Source organism: Etheostoma cragini, chromosome 9 (genome assembly GCF_013103735.1).
Source record: "Etheostoma cragini isolate CJK2018 chromosome 9, CSU_Ecrag_1.0, whole genome shotgun sequence".
In the NCBI taxonomy this organism is placed as follows: Eukaryota; Metazoa; Chordata; class Actinopteri; order Perciformes; family Percidae; genus Etheostoma; species Etheostoma cragini.
In genome coordinates, this window is record NC_048415.1 from 29555000 (window position 1) to 29575270 (window position 20271).

Below are 20271 nucleotides of genomic sequence, written 5' to 3' on the forward strand. Positions count from 1 at the left end.
AGCCATTACTTACTTACTTAGGCCTGTTACTCAGAGAAGGAGCATAGGCCACTGACAATATTTCTCCACCTTGTCCTGTTTTGAGCCAGCTTCTCCAGATCATGCCATCTGTAGCCAGGTCTTTCCATCTTGCCTGTGACTCTCCTCCTCCAGGTCTTTCTTGGTCTCCCTCTATCACGTTTGCCCAAGCAGGGCTTCGCATGTGAATGAATCAGGGCATGAAATTAACACCCGCCCACCCAGCAAATGTGGGTAAATTTTGCAATTGGCTGTCAATCTACTTGCCACGTTGGCTGGTTTCCAATGAGAATTGAATGATTTATAAGCGTACCTATCGGTAAGCAGGGTATGCAGTTGCTTAGTGGCCCGGACGAATCAGGGACAGCCGGGGCCCCCTATCGTATTTTCATTACTCGCGACAATCCCAGCAGTCCCATGTGCAACCACTGACCGATCAGGAGTGAGATCGGGTCAAATTCATTTCCTTGTTTCTGATATAAAGACGAGATGTGTGTGACTCGACCATCTCGCATTTATCAACAAATGTACAGCGAAAGACGTACACATTTTAACATAAATGTATGCTTTTTTCACTAAAAAGTCACTGAAAGTTGCTGCTGGTTTAATCCTGTCTGCTCCCATTCAACTAGTCGATTTATTGGTTGATACGTTCTGGCTCGAGCAAAATTCTGATTGGTTGATTTTTTGCCAGGTTAATTTGATCAGGTAGAAAGCACTTATTTCTAATGGGGGTGTTTTCAGAGCACCCCCGTTTCACAGGTAACAGTCTGTCTTCAGAACACCTCCCTTGTTTTCATTTTTTTGGATTAATCCAACCCACTGGAGACAGATTAAAGAAAGTACTGGTCTGGTGGTTTGCTGAATATTTATTTCATTGTGACCGTTTAATTTACAGTCAGTCCTCCTCTACCACATCAAAGACATTGGCAGTGTGGCAGCATTTTACAAAAATAAATAAAAGAAAAGAAGTTGAATGCAAAGTTTGCTAGCAACAGTTTGCATATCACAGCTTGACTCCAAACATGGCAAATCACCTAAAAACGGTAAGCTAACTTGTCTGCATTAGGTTGCCCTGTCTGTTTTGATTAGGCTATGTGATAATATCACAATTGGCATATTTCAATGTTTTAGTTTAATAATCGTTTTATAGCTGCGGGCGCACCCTGCGCAATGAGGGTAGTGTTCCCCAGACACACCCACACCACGCTGGATATTAAGCCTTCGCTATCATCCAAATGCAAAAATTATATCTTGGAAGGAATTGTTGACTTTATTGCTCAGGATATGAGGCCCATTGCTGTTTTGGAAGACCAAGGTTTTGAGAACTTTTTAAATTTTGCGAATGTATTTGAAAAACTTGTGGATTTAAGCATTTTAAGTATTTATTTTTGAATTTGATCTGAGTGACACTGCCTTGTTGTTATTGTTGTTATGCACTCTATTTTGTTTCAATTTAAAATTTGGCTAAATAGCATGTACTATTTTTGGGATTTGAGCACTTTATTATGTTTATTTACTTGGAGCCTAATGCGCAATTGCGCTGTGCCCACTGATTGTATTGGTTTGTTATGCAATTAATTTGGTTTATGCTCACGTCTTGATATGGTTTGTTTTAATAAATATAATTTTTTTTACTAAAGTGGACGTGCCTTTTGTGTTTAAGAGTAAAAGCTTTAAGTTAATAGTCTATTAGTGTCTCAGCCGCAAACCTGAGCTCCTATGTCAGCCGCTCTGTGCAAGGACTTATACGGATGAAATGATAGTGTCTGTCAGTTATTATAACATATGACAAAAACAGTTGTCTTTATATTATGTTACATATTCCTCAACACTTCTTCTGCTGATATCACAAGTTGACATTACTATTTTTGTAATTTTTGGAGTACTATTTTTGGAAATCATAGGCTATGATATTGCGCAGGTGCACGTGATGCAATGCTGACAGACAATTGTAATTTTAGTGCAAAATAATTTAGTATTTTGCAAATAGCCTACTAGTTTTTCATGTTTATTTACAATGAATTTAGGCGGACAAGGCTACCTAGTACTGCGCAGCTAATTAATCTAAAGTTTCTTCCCCCCCAGTCTACCAAGATTTTCTTTGGTTGATTACAGCCCTAACCGCCACTGTAGCAGGTGGTAAAAAAAGTTAACTTCAGGCCCTGGATTGAATTTTTAGGTTTCCGCAATGTGTGCCCAATCCTTCCCTATTTTCGTTTCTTTATTTCCATTTCTATCGCAGACTGCATTGCTCTTCCCACAGCTCTTCGTTCTCATGGGGTTCTTTGTTGTTTTACACTGTAGAGGAACTGGTTTTTATGCTTGAATTCCATAGCCGTATTTTGGTCTTGAGTGTGATGTTACTTTCTCTCAATATGGTCCCCATCATGCCAAATGCATTTCTTGCCTTGCCCTTTCTCCTCTTTACATCTCCTTCTGATCTGCCATCACTCGCTACCTTGCTTCCAAAATAAATTAAGGAGTTGACATCCTCGAGTGGTTGGTGGTTAACCATCAAGATGGCCAGCATCTTTGTATTGGCCTTGAGCACTTAGGTCTTCTGAATGCTAATATGGAGACCTTTCTCGGCTGCCTTCTGTTTTACCCTCTCAATTTCTCTTGAATTTGTTGGTGGTTTTGACAAGGAAAGGCAATATTATCTGCAAAGTCTAGGTCGTCCAGTTGTGCCTGTGGTCTGTGGCTTGCCGGATGGTCCAGTTGACCGATCTGAGGAATAGTAATGGGGAAAAGTAAGCAGCCTTTCCTAACTCCTTTTGTGATGTGGAAAGCCTCTGTCAGCTAGCTTTCATGAATAATTCTACATTACATTTCCGAAGAGGTGTTCTTGATGATGGTAGTAAACTTCTCTGGTATGCCGTAGTGTCTTATCAGTTGCCAGAGCACTTCCCTATCCAGACTGTTGAACGCTTTCTTGAAGTCCAGATACTGTGTAAAATGGTGACTTAAACTTGTGTGACTGCTCAAGGAGGATTTGTAGGGTTGCTATTTGGTCGACACATGATCTATTTTGCCTGAATCCAGCTTGGTTGTGTCATGGAGCTTCAAGGGAATGTAGGACCAAGTGCAAGACGGCAGACACACGAGTAAGCTCAGGGATTCATTTATAATGGAATTCAACAAACAAAAAGTGTCCTGGCCCAGGAAGGGCAGAGAGGGTCCATGGGAAGCAGAAAGTCAATGGTGCAAAAACGGAGGACAGTGGGACTCGGAAAATTCATCAGGAACTGGGGACCAAGGACAGTGGGGCTTAAGATGCGAAGAGTTGCGACTAGAAAGGCACTTGGTCCAGGGCTGCAAAAAGCAGCAAAAGTGGAATCCCTCTATTGACCGAACAGGCCATTGAGGACTCCCGGGCGGCCGGTGGCAAAGGTGAAACCCGTCAGGCGGCTAAACAGGTTGGCGAAGGCGGAGACCTACAGGAGGCCAAGCAGGATGGACGGTACACCTCTGGAGGCCGAGCAGGATGGCGAAGACTGTCAGGAGGCCAAACAGAACGGCCAAGTCAGAATCATTCTGGCAGCCACACAGGACGACAAGGGCTCTGAGGCAGCCGGCGGCAAGGGCAAAACCTCTAAGGTGGCCGAACAGGTTGGCGAAGTTAGAGACCCTCAGGTGGCCGAGCAGGACGCCAAAGGCAGACCCCCTCTGAGGTTGGCCCTCAGACGGGCCAGAGTGACCAAGGCACCCCTGAGACTCTGAGGTGTCTCTGAGGTGTAGAGGGGCCAGAGTGACCAAGGCACCCCTGAGACTCTGAGGTGTCTCTGAGGTGTAGAGGGGCCATAGTGACCAAGGCACCCCTGAGACTCTGAGGTTTCTCTGAGGTGTAGGATAACGGCACAGTCCCTTAGGTGTCGGACAACAACAAAGTCTCTTTGCTGGACAACAGCACGATCTCTAAAGTGCTGGACAACGGCACAATACCAGAGATGACCAGCACCGGCACAGTCTCTGGGATCATGGTCAACGGAGGCACTGGGAGACTGGTCAGCTGAGGCTCTAGAATACTGGTCAGCGTAGACTTTGGGAGAACGGTCAGCTAGGACTCTTGGCGGCTGGATGTCAGCTAGGACGCTGGACGGCTGGACTACAGCTGACGAACACTGGTCAACTTTGGAACATTCTGTGACTGGTTTACGCATTCTTCTTTATATAACGTTATTGTATAATGTTGTGGATCCAAGCCTACCCTTTTAATGGACTGTATATACAGTGAGGAAAATAATTATTTGAACACCTTGCTATTTTGCAAATTCTCCCACTTAGAAATCATGGAGGGGTCTTAAATTGTCATTGTAGGTGCATGTCCACTCTGTAAGACATAATATTAAAAAGAAAATCTAGAAATCACAACGTATTATTTTTTAAACTATTTATTTGTATAATACAGCTGAAAATAAGTATTTGAACATCTAAGAAAATCTATGTTAATATTTGGTACAGTAGCCTTTGTTTGCCATTCCAGAGGTCAAATGTTTCCTGTAGTTTTTCACCAGTTTTGCACACACTGCAGAAGGGACTTTGGCCCACTCCTCCACACAGATCTTCTCTAGATCAGTGAGGTTTCTGGGCTGTCGCTGAGAAACACGGAGTTTGAGCTCCCTCCAAAGATTCTCTTTTGGGTTTAGGTCTGGAGACTGGCAAGGCCACGCCAGAACCTTGATATGCTTCTTACAGAGCCACTCCTTGGTTATACTGGCTGTGCGCTTCGGGTCATTGTCATGTTGGAAGCCGAGAACCATCTTCAATGCTCTAACTTAGGGAAGGAGGTTGTTCCCCAAAATCTCGCAATACATACAAGTAACTTTGGACAGCTCTTTGGTCTTGGCTATGTTAGTAGTTGGATTCTTTTTTTTTTTTTTTAAAGATTATTTTTTGGGCATTTTTTAGGCCTTTAATGACAGGACAGCTGAAGATATGAAAGGGGAGAGAGGGGTAGTGACATGCAGCAAAGGGCCGCAGGCCGGACCCGAACCCGGGCCGGCTGCGCAGAGGAGTAAACCCCCATACACGGGCACCCGCTCTAACCACTGAGCTATCCGGGTGCCCTAGTAGTTGGATTCTTACTGATTGCATGGGGTGGACAGATGTCTTTATGCAGCTAACGACCTCAAACATGTGCATCTAATTTAGGATAATAAATGGAGTGGAGGTGGACATTTTGAAGGCAGACTAACAGGTCTTTGAGGGTCAGAATTCCAGTTGATAGACAGGTGTTCAAATACTGATTTGCAGTTGTAGTTAAAAAATCAAACATTTTGATTTCTGGATATTTTTTTTAGATTATGTCTTTCACAGTTGACATGCACCTACAATGACAATTTCAGACTCCTCCATGATTTCAAAGTGGGAGAACTTGCAAAATAGCGGGGTTTTAAAATACTTATTTTCCTCACTGTATATAACGCTTTTCTAGTCTTAACAATTACTCAAAGCACTTTTGCATAATAGAGGAACCATGCCATTCATACACTGTGGCTGAGGCTGCCGTACAAGGTGTCACCTGCGCATCAGATAAACATTCACACACATTAACACTCCGATGCGCAACTCAGGGTTCAGTGTCTTGTCCAAGGACACTTCAACATGGGACTGCAGGGCTAGGGATTGGACCTCCAACCTTCCGACTGGAAGGAAACCACTCTTAGCTGTTAAACTCAGGAAAGAGATACAGGGTGTGTCTGTGCAAATATGATGAACGTATGATTATGAATTCTTTCATTTATTCTCTGACTGAATGTATGTATGGATATGAATCAGAGATGGGAGGTAACAAAGTACAAATACTTCGTAAGTGTGCTCAAGTAGATTTTTCAGATATTTTTACTTTACTATTTATTTTTTTGGCAACTTTTTAATTTTACTCCTCACATTTTTACACGAATATCAGTACTTTCTACTCCTTACATTTAAAAACATTAGCTCGTTACTTCAGTTTTGAACAAAAGGTTGTCTATCAGGTGTGATTGTGAGTGCATGTCGAGGAGAATAGCATGGACACGCGCCTCACACCGCGAGCGGTAGTGCACGGCACACAGAGAAAAAAGTGAGGGAAAAGAAAAAGAAACTAGCTGTCCGGAGGATAATCAGTTGAGATCGTGTGCGTCTTTTAGAACTGTAAGTCATATAACTGATGTCGTCAGTTCATTTAAACCTGTAGTTGTATTGGTCTGTAGTTCTTGCAAATTTAAAAGTTAGCTTGTTTGTGTTCCTCACCTGTTAGCTATGTTACACCTGTTAGCTAGGTTACACCTGGCTGTTGACTCGATATAATGGCGATTGTTGAACTTCCTTGCTCATTAAGATAATGTAATTAATAGTGTTTTATTGTTATTATTTACTAGCATATATGGTTCCTATGCCCTGTGTATGGTAGCTTTTACAATGTTATTTTTTCTTTTTATTACCACACAAACATAACCATAAGCCATAGCAGAGCTTCCCCCCCCCTCCCCATGTTTATACTGATGCTTGATTGTAATTAAGCATCAACAGAGAGAAGTTGTCTCCGTCCGTGTTTTAACAGACACACCTGGGCCAAAGTTGGAAACCAGAATCAGCTTTAAATACAGTCCTAATCTAATCCTTACTAAATTTATAAAAATGTCACTGGAATTTGTTATTATTTTTGCATCATCAGTACCAATTGAATCTATTTGGATGGGAATACACACTGACTTCTCACAAAATCACACTTGAATTGATATCTTGCTACTCGGTCAGAATCTTATTAACCTGGAGTCCCAGTCTCTGTCGCAATAAATAAGCTATACGTTTTAGGCCTATTGGCAGACAGCCATTTAAAATGTAGCCAATGGCATATAAAGAACAAAGAATAAAGAGCCTTTTTCGCATGTCCTCTGAAGTTTCTCAGCATGCTCTCTAATAATATCCCTCTGGTCCAGGTAGCTTTGTTATTTGCAAGGCTACTTTCACTTTTATACTTTAAGTAAATGTCCAATCCTCTACTTTGTTACTTTTACTTGAGTAAATAAGTTAAATCAGTACTTCTACTTTTACCAGAGAATTTTCTAACAAAATTATAAGTACTTGTACTTGAGTACGGGAAGTGAGTACTTTTGCCATCTCTGATATAGAGGAATGAATGCACTTTTGTTAATTTTATTTTTTACTAAGACTGCACGCATGGATGCATATGTAAGTAAGATTGAGTGGTTGTAAGGCATGTATGGTGAACAGAAGAATGTAAGAAGGATGGCTTCTATCTTATTTTAGTAAAGAAAAGGTTTTTGTTTATTTTGTCTGTTTCCTGCCAACACTCTCTTAAAGCTCTCTTTGAGCTCTTAAATATTAAACTTTCAACTCCTCTTATTATTCCATCGCTATTTTCCGAACCTGGAACTTTCTCTGAGTTTTTAATTGCTGGCGCGCTTGTTAAACTGAGGCAGCAGGGCTTTCGCACTGCGCTCCCCTCTATCCACCTGGCGAATGTCCGCTCTCTGGCCAACAAAATGGATGAACTGCTTCAACAGAACTAACTCGGAATTCTTCAGATCTGCCGCACTCTGCTTTACCGAATCCTTGCTCACTCCGCTCATCTCGGACAGCGCATTATCATCCCGGGATTCAATCTTTACCGGGCGGATCGCGTACTGGAGCTCACGGGGAAAACAAAGGGAGGCGGACTCTGTCTCTACATAAACGAAGGTTGGTCATGCAGCCCCTTACTTAGAGTCACTATTCATAAACTGCAAACCCTTTTATTCACCGCTGGAGTTTTCCTTGTTCATTCTGGTCACCGTCTACGTCCCACCTCAGGCCTGTGTCAGTGAGGCGTTACTGCACCTGGCCAACCAGATAACTATCGTTGAGAAAAAACATCCTGACTCCTTGCTCATTGTTATTGGGGGCTTCAGAAAACCTCAGCCACAAACTTCCAAAGTATAGACAGCATATTAAGTGTCCAACCAGGGACACTAATACACTGGACCACTGCTAAACTACATTAAGGGACGCCTATCGCTCTGTCCCACGTGCAGCCTTGTGACTCTCTGATCACTGTCTGGTTCATCTTGTCCCGACATACAAGCAGAACTTAAAATCTGTTAAACCTAAATCTGTCACCACCTAAAGAGGGTGAAAAGATGGACCAACGAGTCAAAGCTTGATTTAAGTGTTTTTGAGGCTGCAGCCACTGATCTGGACTAACTCACACTGACATCTAACATCAACTTCTGTGAGGACATCTGTGTGCCGACTAAAACCTTCTGCACATGCAACAACCAAAATCCCTGGTTCACAGCAAGACTCAGGCAGCTCCGTCAGTCAAAAGAGGAGGCCTTCAGAAGTGGTGACGGAGTCCAGGAGACCATCCCCCAACACTGCTGGTCCTCAACGACTGGCTGACGAGCTGAACAGCTTTTACTGTAGGTTTGAAAACACCACAGTCACACCCCTTCCCCACACCAACTCACCAACTCACACTTCAGTCACTAACCTTCCCCCACCTGTACGCTATCACCTCCCCCCCTCTGACCCCTCACCTGCACTCACGATCTGTCAAGTGGATGTGCGCCAGCTCTTCCAGAGGCAGAAGACGGTGTGTCACCATCCTGCCTAAAAATCTGTGCAGACCAGCTGGACCCCATCTTCACTCAGATCTTCAACAGATCTCTGGAGCTCTCTTAAGTTCCCTCCTGCTTCAAACGCTCCACAATCATCCCAGTCCCCAAAAAACCCTCCATCTCTGGACTAAATGACTACAGGCCTGTCGCCCTGACATCTGTAGTCATGAAGTCCTTTGAAAGACTTGTGTTAGCCCACCTGAAGGATATCACAGTCGCCTTGCTGGACCCCCTGCAGTTTGCCTACAGGTCTAAAAAGTTGGTGGGTAATGCAGTCAACTTGGGACTGCATTACATCCTGCAACGCCTCGACTCTTCAGGGGCTAATTCAAGGATCCTGTCTGACTTCAGCTTGGCGTTCAACACCATCATCCCAGACATCCTGAGCACCAAACTCTCCCAGCTCACTGTGCCAGCCTAAACCTGTCAGTGGATCACAAACTTCCTGACTGAAAGGAGTCAGCAGTTGAGGCTGGGGAACATCACATCCAGCGAACGGACTATCAGCACTGGCGCCCCCAGGGGTGTGTGCTCTCCCCACTGCTTTTCTCCCTCTACACAAATGACTGCACCTCAGGAGACCCATCTGTTCAACTCCTGAAGTTTGTTGACGATACAGCGGTCATCAGCCTCATCCGGGACGGTGATGAGTCGGCCTACAGACAGGTTCTCTGGTGCAGTTAGAACAACCTTGAGGTCAACACGCTCAAAACTGTGGAGATGATCGTGGACTTCAGGAAGAGACCTCCCCACTCTTCCCACCCATCACCATACTCAACAGCCCTGTGGAGGCTGTGGAATCCTTCAGGTTTCTGGGATCCACTATATCCCAAGACCCTCCGTTCATGACTTATACTCCTCCAGAGTCAGGAAACAGGCAGGAACCATCACTGCAGACCTATCTCACCCGGACACAACCTGTTCCAGCTTCTCCTCTCTGGTAGGTGCTACAGAGCACTGAACGCCAAAACCAACAGATTCAGGAACAGTGTCTACCCACAAGCCGTCTCTCTGATGAACAGCTGACTTCTTACCCACAGTGTCAGGTTTAATTCTGGTCAATAACCCAGTAACACTGTCTCTACAGCACCTGTTTACTGGTTCCGCTTATTATTCCACTTATTTAGTATTATTCATTATTCCCATTCTCACATCTCACTTATTTTTTATGTATTCATCATTCTCATTTCCTATTTCAGAACTGTTCATAATGTTCTTACTGTTCATACTGTTCATGTTGTAATAAAATAACATAACACTAATTATCCCAGTATCCTTTCCACTATGTTCCACATTTAAATAATTTTATTGAACTCTTCATTGCACTCATGCCTCTATATTGTGTCTGTTTAGAGCATGTATATATTGTGTATATATTAGTGTGTACATTTTTTTTGGGGTTGTTTTTGTATGTGTAAGCACATTGTGAGTAAGAAGGTTCCAAAGAAAAATTCCTTGTATGTGTCCTCATACCAGGCAAATAAAGCTGATTCTGAAAATGGTCATTTGTAATCTGCAATTTGCGCAGCTCTTTGAGTAGCACTTATGTTGACTGTAAATTTGTCTTAATTGTTTCACCCCGTGTTTGTTGTTGTGTGCCTTTTATAACTATTGCACCAATGTTACTCAGTGTCCAAAACCACATTTTTCCTTAGGGAGACTAATAAAGATTTGTCTACTAATTAGCCTTTAGTAATATTTCTGACAGTAGAACACGGCATAAACCTATGTAAAGGCCCAGTCAAGCAAAAGAAGGAAAATACCGTGATGTACCATGAAATTGCCAAAATCTTAAACAATACCACCCAGCACTAGGTTCCATTTCAAACAGAAGTAAAGTAGGTGTCTCCCTCCTGGCCCGGTTGAAATAAAAAATGGAAATGCAACAATGTCACTTTTCTGATCAGTAACTAGATTACTGTACACTGCCTGCTTGTACTGTTGGGTATTGGCTAGCTTGTTGATTGACTCAAACAAGGATAATAAGACTTTGTTATCTCCAGGTCCTAACTGAGATTACATTGATGACACCAGGGTAATTTTGTCAGACTTGACAAAGCTCCTCCAGAGCCACAGAAGACACATGTGGTTGTGGCCATATTTAATTTGGTAAGATATTAATTAATATATAAAATCATTGGCGTCTGCTGGTCTTTCAAAGAGGGTAAGCTCCTTTTTGGCATTTATCTAATGTAGTGTCAGAATCACTGAAAGAAACTGCTCAAAGCATCCCGATTGAAGTCCATGGACGCCAGGCTTGCAGAAGAAACTGTACTGACACCACAGGAATGTATAGGAAGGATATCGAGTCAGTCGACCTGCTATATGTAGCTGATTCTGAATGAACTCGTCTTCAAGATGAACGTGTTCTAACACATTTTTTGTCAATAAAATGTTACCACAATAGTACATATTTGACCATAAATTTTGGGGCATTCCCTTGCAGTCTTAAAGAAATCACCTCTGGAAACAATGGCATGCTGAATTGGTGTTTAGAAGAACTAGGACATCAATATTTAGTTTGATAAGGAGATGAGTAGAGTTAGACGCCATCTTACCCAAGAAACTCTAACGAATGAATGACTACAGCAACTGCACTGTAGGAATGTCCAAGTTCTTGAAGCTGAATTTGGCTTGCAGCTCGTAAAAGAAAAATTACAGTAGCTATGTTTCCATCCACATGTTTTTATGCCAGTTAAGTGATGTTCAATCAAAAATGACAAATTTCATTTATAATGATTTAAAGTTCCTTTGTTCAGTCTCATTGGATTTTGTCTTGATATAGGGCTTATGCAATAAATGCTGATGGAAACGTTATTTGCCAAATAAATAATGAGTTGCGATTAAGTTTGAGGTCATTTTGAGGAGTGGACGCTGGCAGCTTTTTGCAGCCGCTGCTCTCCGGTTAACTATTTTGAAGTTATTTTAACGTTTTTGCGGATCAATGGGCCGTGTATTTGCACTCAAGCAAGAGCATAAGCCTTCGCCTTCGCTTGGAACGTCGGTTGCTGCTGTCGGCTAGCTGCCCGGTGCCGTTCATAATGTGGGCTTCCAAGTTTTACATTTGGTTTATCCTCATCTGGACTGTCCTTTCAATTCTACATCAACCCGGGGCCGGTCTGACCCAGTATACAGCGGCTGATCTCCTCCTGCTCCGCGGGCTTCTGTCTGTGCCTCCCCCGCTAGTTTTTGAGATACACCCTGGCATCACGCTCCTTCCCTGCCGGAGATCCATCCACCGCGGATCTTGCCGGAATTTCAACCTTGATGTCTCAAATCCAATAACATCATTCTGGTCCACTTCTTGCCGTTCCCGCCGACGCTCCTCCCGGGCCGCTGACCGCGGTTCGCTTGCTAACCTGGCAAGGGTAGCAAGCCCCGCCCCCGGCAACAACAACTCTACTGTCAACTTTGGTTTCCTGAATGTCCGCTCTCTCACAAACAAGGGTCAGCTCATCCAGGATCTCCTCACTGACCGTAAGCTGGACTTCCTCTGTCTCACGGAGACCTGGCAACAACCCAGTGACTTCACTCAGCTCAACGCCTCCAATCCATCTGGGTTTGTTTACCATTAGGGATGAGCGATTACAGCATTATCTGTATCTGTATCTGTTTACCACATGGATTATCTGTATCCGTATCCGTACTCGAACTGGGCGGGGCCTAAACCGAAAGTGATCAGATTTAACCCGGAAATGGGTCTGGTTGTCTTGAAATGTGCGGGGCTTTAACCGGTATGTTATTGTTATATTTATTGCTGATTGGAAAACTATTTACATAAAAGCATCGAGCTTCAGATCAATGGTGTTGTCATGGTAACAAACAAACTATATACAGAACGTTTTCCACACAGCTACTTTTTAAACAAATTCTCCATACTACTTACCCACCTCTCTACTCTCTCTCCTAATGTCATTCTCCTAGGTGATTTTAATATTCATATGGACAATATAAACCTCCCACTCACCAAAGAATTTTTTTCTCCTGTCTAGACAGTTCTGGATTCCATCAGTATGTTGATTTCCCCACACACATAAAAGGACATTCACTGAATTTGATTTGCGGCTCTGGCTTACTCCCCTCCAACTGTTCTACTGATGATGTTCACATTTCTGATCATTTTTTTTGTCCTTCAATATCTCTCTGTCTCTCTCTGTAATCAAGCCAGTCGGGCAGATTTCTTTTTGTATTATTAAAAACATAAATACAGACATCCTATCCTCCCACATTGACAATTTGCCTATCCCTGATCTTTCCTCTCCAGACCACCTTGTCACCCATTATAACTCTGGACTTTGCAATATTCTCAACTTCCTTGCTCCTCTCAAAACCCGATCTGTGTCCTTTTCCCGCTCTGCCCCTTGGTTTTCACCTGAGCTCCGCCTCATGAAAGCCAAAGCGTGCTAAATTGAACGCCTCTATAAAAAAACTGGTCTCTTCATTCACAAAGAAATGCATAAATCTCATCTTCTTCATTACTTAAACTCAATAGCCCTAACTAAATCAAACTACTATTCTGACCTCATCTGCTCCAACAAAGGAAACTCCAGGTCTCTCTTTTCAATAATCCATAATACTTTTAATCCCCCTGATTCCCTCCCTTCTCACATATACTCAGTTGAGACTTGAAATTCATTGGTTGTCTTTTTTATTGAAAAAAATCAACTTCATTCCCCAGCAATTACATCTGACCCCCTTGCCTTCCCCTCCCCCTTTGCCCCTCCCCAATAGCCATTCATTTTGCTGCTTTCTACTGCCCACCCCCTCCGAAATTTTGGATTTCATTCGTAAATCCAAGTCCTCAACCTATTCTCAACCTATTCTCCACAGCTCTGGTCAAAACCTGTCTCACTTCCCTCCTCTCCTTCATAACTTCCATTATTCATTCCACTCTCTCCTCTGGTATTGTCCCCTCCCTTATCAAAACAGCATCTGTCTCAGCGATTCTGAAAAAACCTGGCTCAGATCCAGCTAACTAAAGTAATCTTTGTCCTACCTCAAATCTTCCCTTTAGTTCTAAAAACCTTGAAAAAATAGTGTCTGCTCAACTCCATGGTTTTCTTACCCTTAACTGTCTTTACGAAACTTTCCAGTCTGGTTTTCGCCCCTCCCATGGAAATGAAACTGCCCTAATAAAAATCACCAATGATCTCCTCACAGCTTCTGATTCCGGACTCATCTCTATCCTCATCCTCCTCGATCTTAGTGTGGCCTTTGATACCATTTCTCACTCCATTCTCCTCAATAGACTATCTTCTCTCGGCATCTCTCACACCCCTCTTGACTGGTTATATATCTCTCCAACCGCACTTAGTTTATTCAGCTCAGATCTTTCACATCCCATCCTTCCCCTGTTACTACTGGCATCCCTCAAGGTTCAGTTCTAGACCCCCTCCTTTTCATCACCTACCTACTTCCCCTTGGCAATATCTTCCGCAAATTCAACATTCATTTTCATTGCTACGCAGATAACACCTAGCTCTACCCCCTTGTCCCTTACTAACTGCTTACTTGAAATTAAAGACTGGTTCACCTCAAACTTCCTTAAACTAAACAGTGATAAAACCAAACTCTACCAATTGACAACTCCTTGGTCTCCCCTTCCCCTCAGGTCAAGAGTCTGGGCGTCATCCTCAACTCTTCCCACACACATAAATAATATCTGCCGGTCTGCATACTTCCGCCTACGCAACATAAACTGCCTCCGTCCCTCCCTTACCACCCACACTGCCCCAGAAGAAGACCCCAGGGGGCTATGATTGACAGCTCTATTGGTTACGCTATCCGTGGGCTTCTAGCATGAACTTTTTCCCGCATTCCTTTCCATGTTGTATAAACAGATCCCCTATATAAACCATACCTCTACACACACAAATTCCTTCGGTTGCTGTGTGCCGCTCAATCTCACTCGCACACAGAACACCATTAAGTGAACATCTCTCTCCCTCTCCCTCCGCAGGGCTTTTCCGTTAACATTTAGGGTTTCTTCAGCTTCAGGTTTGTTTTATACTTCTGTGCAAACTAGTACCTAGCAACCAGGAGACTTCTGGTAACCGTGGGGTTTCTTCAGACATAGTGCTTGGTAGAATGGAACTCGGGTTGCATCTCTGCCGTTGGAGTTGGCTAAGTCAGTGTCGGACACCGTAGTTTTGTCTGGACCCCTGACAAATCTAACCAGCGGTGACATGTATAGCCGCATGTCGTCATTTCGCCGCTGGCTATCGAGGTGGTGTCCAGATAATGATGTGGGCTTTGTGGATCACTGGCAGTCTGTCTGGGGAAGACATGGTCTGATTCGGAGAGACGGCATTCATCCCACTTGGGATGGAGCAGCTTTCATTTTTAGAAATCTTGAAAAGTTTATTAGTGGACCTAATCCTTGACAATCCAGAGTTGGGACCAGGAGGCAGAGTCGCAGTGTGACACACTTCTCTGCTCCTTTATTCCAGGAGTTACCTAGTAAAAACCCCAAAGTGACGGTGTCTGCCCCCCGACCATTGAAATTATTTAAATTAAAGGTAAACAGAGGAGGAGCTGTGCATAAAAACCTCATAACAATTAAAACCAGAAGTGCAATAGTGCACCAGAATAGCAGAATTAAATATGGACTCCTAAACATCAGATCTCTCTCTTCTAAAGGTTTTTTCTTCTAAAAGAATTAATATCAGACTCTAATATTGATCTATTCTGGCTTACTGAAACCTGGCTGGGTGATGGAGAATATGTTAGTCTAAATGAATCCACCCCTCCCCGTCACACTAATACTCACATTCCTCGAGGCACAGGCTAAGGAGGTGGAGTTGCAGCTATCTTTGACTCTAGTCTACTAATCAGCTCTAAACCTAAACTGAATTATAACTCATTTGAAAGTCTTGTTCTTAGTCTTTCACACCCAAGTTGGAAATCAATACAACCAGTTCTATTTGTTATAGTGTACCGAGGACCTGGTCCATACTCTGAATTCTTATCCGAATTTGCAGAGTTTTTGTCAAACTAAGTGCTAAAAGTTCTTATTGTAGGGGATTTTATTATTCATGTGGACGATGAGAATGATAGCCTTAGTACTGCATTTATCTCTCTTTTAGTTTCTATTGGCTTTTCTCAAAGTGTTCATAAACCTACTCACCGTTTTAACCACACCCTAGATCTTTTTCTGGTGTATGGTGTTGAAATTGAACATTTAATAGTGTTCCCACAGAATCCCTTTTTATCTGACCACTGTTTGATTACTTTTGAGTTTATACTGCTGAACTACACGCCATTAGGCAAAACCTTCTCTACAAGACGTGTATCTGATAGTTCTGTAGCTAATTTTATGGATGTGATTCCATTAGCATTTAATTAGTTACCAAGTCACAAAGTAACGTAGGACTCCTATGCTAATTTCAGTCCCTCCCAAATCGATCATTTTGTTGATAGGGTAGCAGGCTCGCTGCGCTCGACACTCGACTCTGTTGCCCCTCTAAAAATGAAGATAATAAAACAAAGACGGTTAGCTCCATGGTATAACACTGAAACCCGCAAATTAAAGCAATTATCACGGAAACTTGAGAAGATTTGGCGTTCCACCAAATTGGAAAATTCTCGTTTAATCTGGCAAGATAGTCTTAAAACGTATAGGAAGGCCCTCCGTAATGCCAGAGCAGCGTACTACTCGTCATTAATAGAGGAAAATAGGAACAACCCCAGGTTTCTTTTCAGCACTGCACCCAGGCTAAGGGAAGGTCACATCTCTACTGAGCCAAGTATTCCCATAGCTCTTAGTAGTAACGACTTTATGAGATTCTTCAATGATAAAATTATAACCATTAGAAACAAAATTCACCAAGACCTACCTTTAACTGGTACTGACTTATCTCTAAACTCAGGAACTTCAGAAACAGCTGTAAAACCAGATATTTGTTAAGACTGCTTGGCTTCACTTGATCTTTATCAATTAAATTCAATTATTTCTAAACCATCAACCTGGCTCTTAGACCCCATCCCGACTAGGGTACTTAAATAAGTTTTACCATTACTCAACACTTCTATACTCAATATAACCAATCTCTCTTTATTAACAGGCTATGTACCACAGCACTTTAAAGTGGCTGTAATTAAACCACTTCTGAAAAAGCCCAACCTTGATCCAGATGTTTTAGCCAACTATAGACCTATGTCCAACCTTCCATTTCTCTCTAAGATTCTTAAGAAACCAGTCGCCAAACAACATGTGACTTTCTGCATAACAACATCTTATTTGAGGATTTTCAGTCAGGATTTAGAGTTCTATTTCATATAGGCTTCGCCCTCTAAGGCTACGCTATTGGGTTTATCCCTTCGCGCATGCGGAGTCGAGAAGATTTTCTTTCCCGCCCTAGCGTCCAGCGCGGGCCTCGACTACGTCCGCATTTACTGCATATATACACAGCGGACCCGTTGATCGTCTCCCACTTTTTCTTCAACTTCGCGGTATGAAGACGAGCTCAAGACTCTCCACCGGTGCCCGCCATTGCCCCTCCTGACGGACCGGCTACATCCTTCTGAAACTGAAGGCTCCCGTCTCTCGCTATGCCCCGTTTACTCGGGTTCAACTGCTCCCCCAGCGGACAGTAACTTGTACGAGGTCTGTAAACGGGCAGCGGAAAAATTGGGGATACAATGGCCTGCGGCCTAGGACACCGAGGGGGGCGGTGAGAGACCTGTATGAGGGCAAGAGGCTCCCACCAGCCCAGCCACCGATGAAACAGCTTCTGCCGGCTGTGCCTGCCTGTATGAAGGAGATGAGTCGGTACTGGTCCTGCCCTTTTAAGAGTAGGCTCCCAACCAAGGGCTGCTCTAAGCTTGAGATCTTTGGGATGGGGGAACTGGGGCTGGCCGAACCCCCAGCGGTGGAGCCTTCACTGGCTCATCACCTCCACTCAAACTGCCGCTCTCTCTCAGCCTCCCACAGCATTCCTCTGCCTAACAAGACAGAGCGGCTCACCGCCTCCATGTTTCAGAGGATGTACAGTTATGCAGCGCAAGCAGTCTGCTCCCTCAATGCAATGACACTGCTGGCTGCGTACCAGGCGGAAATCTTGGAGGATATGGGCCGCCAGCTGGACTCAGGAGCCCCTAACCCGGTTCTCTGGGACGAAATCTGTGTGGTGAATGACCTGGTGCTGCGCTGCTCACGGGGTGTGGTGCAGGGCTGCGGCCGTGTAATGGGGCTCACAGTCGCAGGTGAGAGGGCCTTGTGGCTGAACCTGTCAGGCCTGAGTGACACACAGAAGGCGGGAGTCATGGACGCAACATATGACCCCACAAAAGGTCTGTTTGGTCCAGCTCTGGAGAAGATGAGAGAGGCCAGCACCATCAGAAAACAGGAGGGTGAAGCCTTCGACCTCTGCCTGCCCCGGAGGCACACACCCTGTCCCCAGCAGGGACAGCAGCAAAGGTGGCGCGCGGGGCTACAATGCCACAGAGGCAGGCCACTGGTCCACAGACTAGCCAGCAGTCTCGGTCAGACAACTCCAAGCCATGGGGGAAACACTCCTTTGTGGCTGTGGCAGCAAAGAATCGCCGCTCCCACCCCGGAGAAGGGAAAAAGAAGCGGCCATTCTAACCCCCCCAGCTTCTCCCTCAACCCCTCCTACAAACAGGAGGAAGGTTGGAGAGGTAGAGAAAAGGTTTGTGGTTTAGGGGCCCTTGTGTTACAGAGTTCTCCAGGGGACCCCTCTAAGTTTCTCTCCCTCCTCTTCCAAGAGGAGGAGAGTCAGGGGCAGACAGTCTTAAAGTGTCACCAAGCACTTTTACCAAGTTCAAAAGAGAAACAAATAAAGCATGCATTTTCGCATCCAGGTGCAAAGCCAAGGGTGAAATGTTTCCCCCAAAACCAAATAAAAATAACACCCATGACAAACCTGAGCCATCAGGTCCCTGCAGGGGGAGCTCTCGCTCCTCCCATGGGAGAACGCTCCCTCCTGGCCAGGGAGGTGACGTCACTGCAATGCGACAACAAGGGTCCCCTCTCTGTCCGAGCAGACAGGTGGCGCGCATGCGCAGTTCACGCATGGGTTCTGTCCAGTGTTTGTCAGGGCTACAGACTACAGTTTGCTATGAAACCACCCAGATTCAACGGTGTGTTAGTTTCAATGGCAAAAAGGGGATGCAGCACAAGTCCTGCAGGACGAGATAACATCCCTATTAAACATACAAGCGATCAGAGCTGTGCCGGACGAGGAAACGCATCAGGGGTTTTACTCCCGCTATTTCCTCATTCCCAAGAAAGGGAGCTTGTTGCCTCGCCCAATTTGAGATCTCCATGTGTTAAACAGACATCTACGAAAATAAAAATAAAAAAACACAAAAAGTGCTCTGTCGTTCAACCCGACCGGGGAATTGGTTTGTAACGATAGATCTTTCAGATCCATATTCCACATCGCCATTTATCCCGCACACAGGACATTTCTCAGGTTTGCGTATCAGGGCAGAGTCTTCAAATACCAAGCCGTCCCATTCGGGCTGACATTAGCGCTGAGGGTCTTCACCAGGTGTGTGGAGGTGTGAAGAGATTTCTCTCTTCACGTTCAAGATGGCTCAAGAGATGACACGGGACACCAAGATACTTTGTACAAAGGGCAACCTGCTCGGCTGAACACCCACAGAGAGAGTCGCCCCGAGACAGTTCCTTGTTCCTTTATTTATAGGTTGATACAAACAGAATAGTGTGTGAGTGTGTGTGTCAGTCCTAACCGGACTGATACAAACAGAATAGTGTGTGAGTCAGTCCTAACCGTTTGGGACTTCGTCCTTGTGCTTTAGTGAGATACATGTTTCAATAAAAAGAACATCCTGTGAAATGCTTGCATTAGCTTTTATGAGAATAGAGTGTGACAATCACCCCTATATTGCTACACAGCCAAGCAGTTGAATATAGTACATCGAATATATCTTATAACATTCCCTCCTGTGTGTCATACTCTGTAGGCATCAGACAATAACCCTTTTTTCGACTTTCAGTCATGTCATCATGTGAGAGCTTTTACTTCTTATTTACAGTATTATAGAGTCAGAGGTTACTAGCACTTGACTCTAGGTGGGGCTAGAGTTCTCAGTACTCTGCCCTTTAACACGGATGTGTCGTCATTGTCGCTTTCGTCGTCCCATGGTCTCTTGTGGATCTCTCTGGTACTATCGTAATTTCCGTCAGGGCCGTCGGGGCCTCTCTGTTGGAGTGTCATGTAGGTGTACACATGGGCAGCCAACATTCTATCCATCATTCTTGATACACATGGCATAATACATGTAATAAATAATACATAATACAACCTCTCTCTCCAGCTTCCTCACATCAACCAGTCCCAAAAACTCCATCCTGTAGAGGGAGCTACATCATCCTTTTTCATTTGGGCTAAGAGGTCGTTAAGGTGTGTGACAGTCTCAGTAATGTTGCCGGCTACGTCTGGGATGTATGTGCAGCACTGGTCTCCTATCACATGACACAATCCTCCTTGAGATGCAAGAATGATATCGAGAGCCAATTAATGTTGTGTTAACGTATTACATACTGCAGCAGCGAATGCTCCTAATGCACTGGAGCCCGCATACGTTATGGATGTTAGATTTTCCAATTGCACATGTAGCTTGTCGATATTATGTGCGTTCTTTACTGTGCCCCACCATG

At 44.1% G+C, this 20271-nt stretch overlaps 1 protein-coding gene across 5 annotated transcripts in view; it reads left to right on the top strand.

The window, feature by feature from the left end:
* The window catches only part of mcf2l2 (MCF.2 cell line derived transforming sequence-like 2), a 216638-nt gene that overhangs the window by 101719 nt on the left and 94648 nt on the right, over positions 1–20271 (top strand). The gene's annotated exons all lie outside the window — the stretch shown is intronic.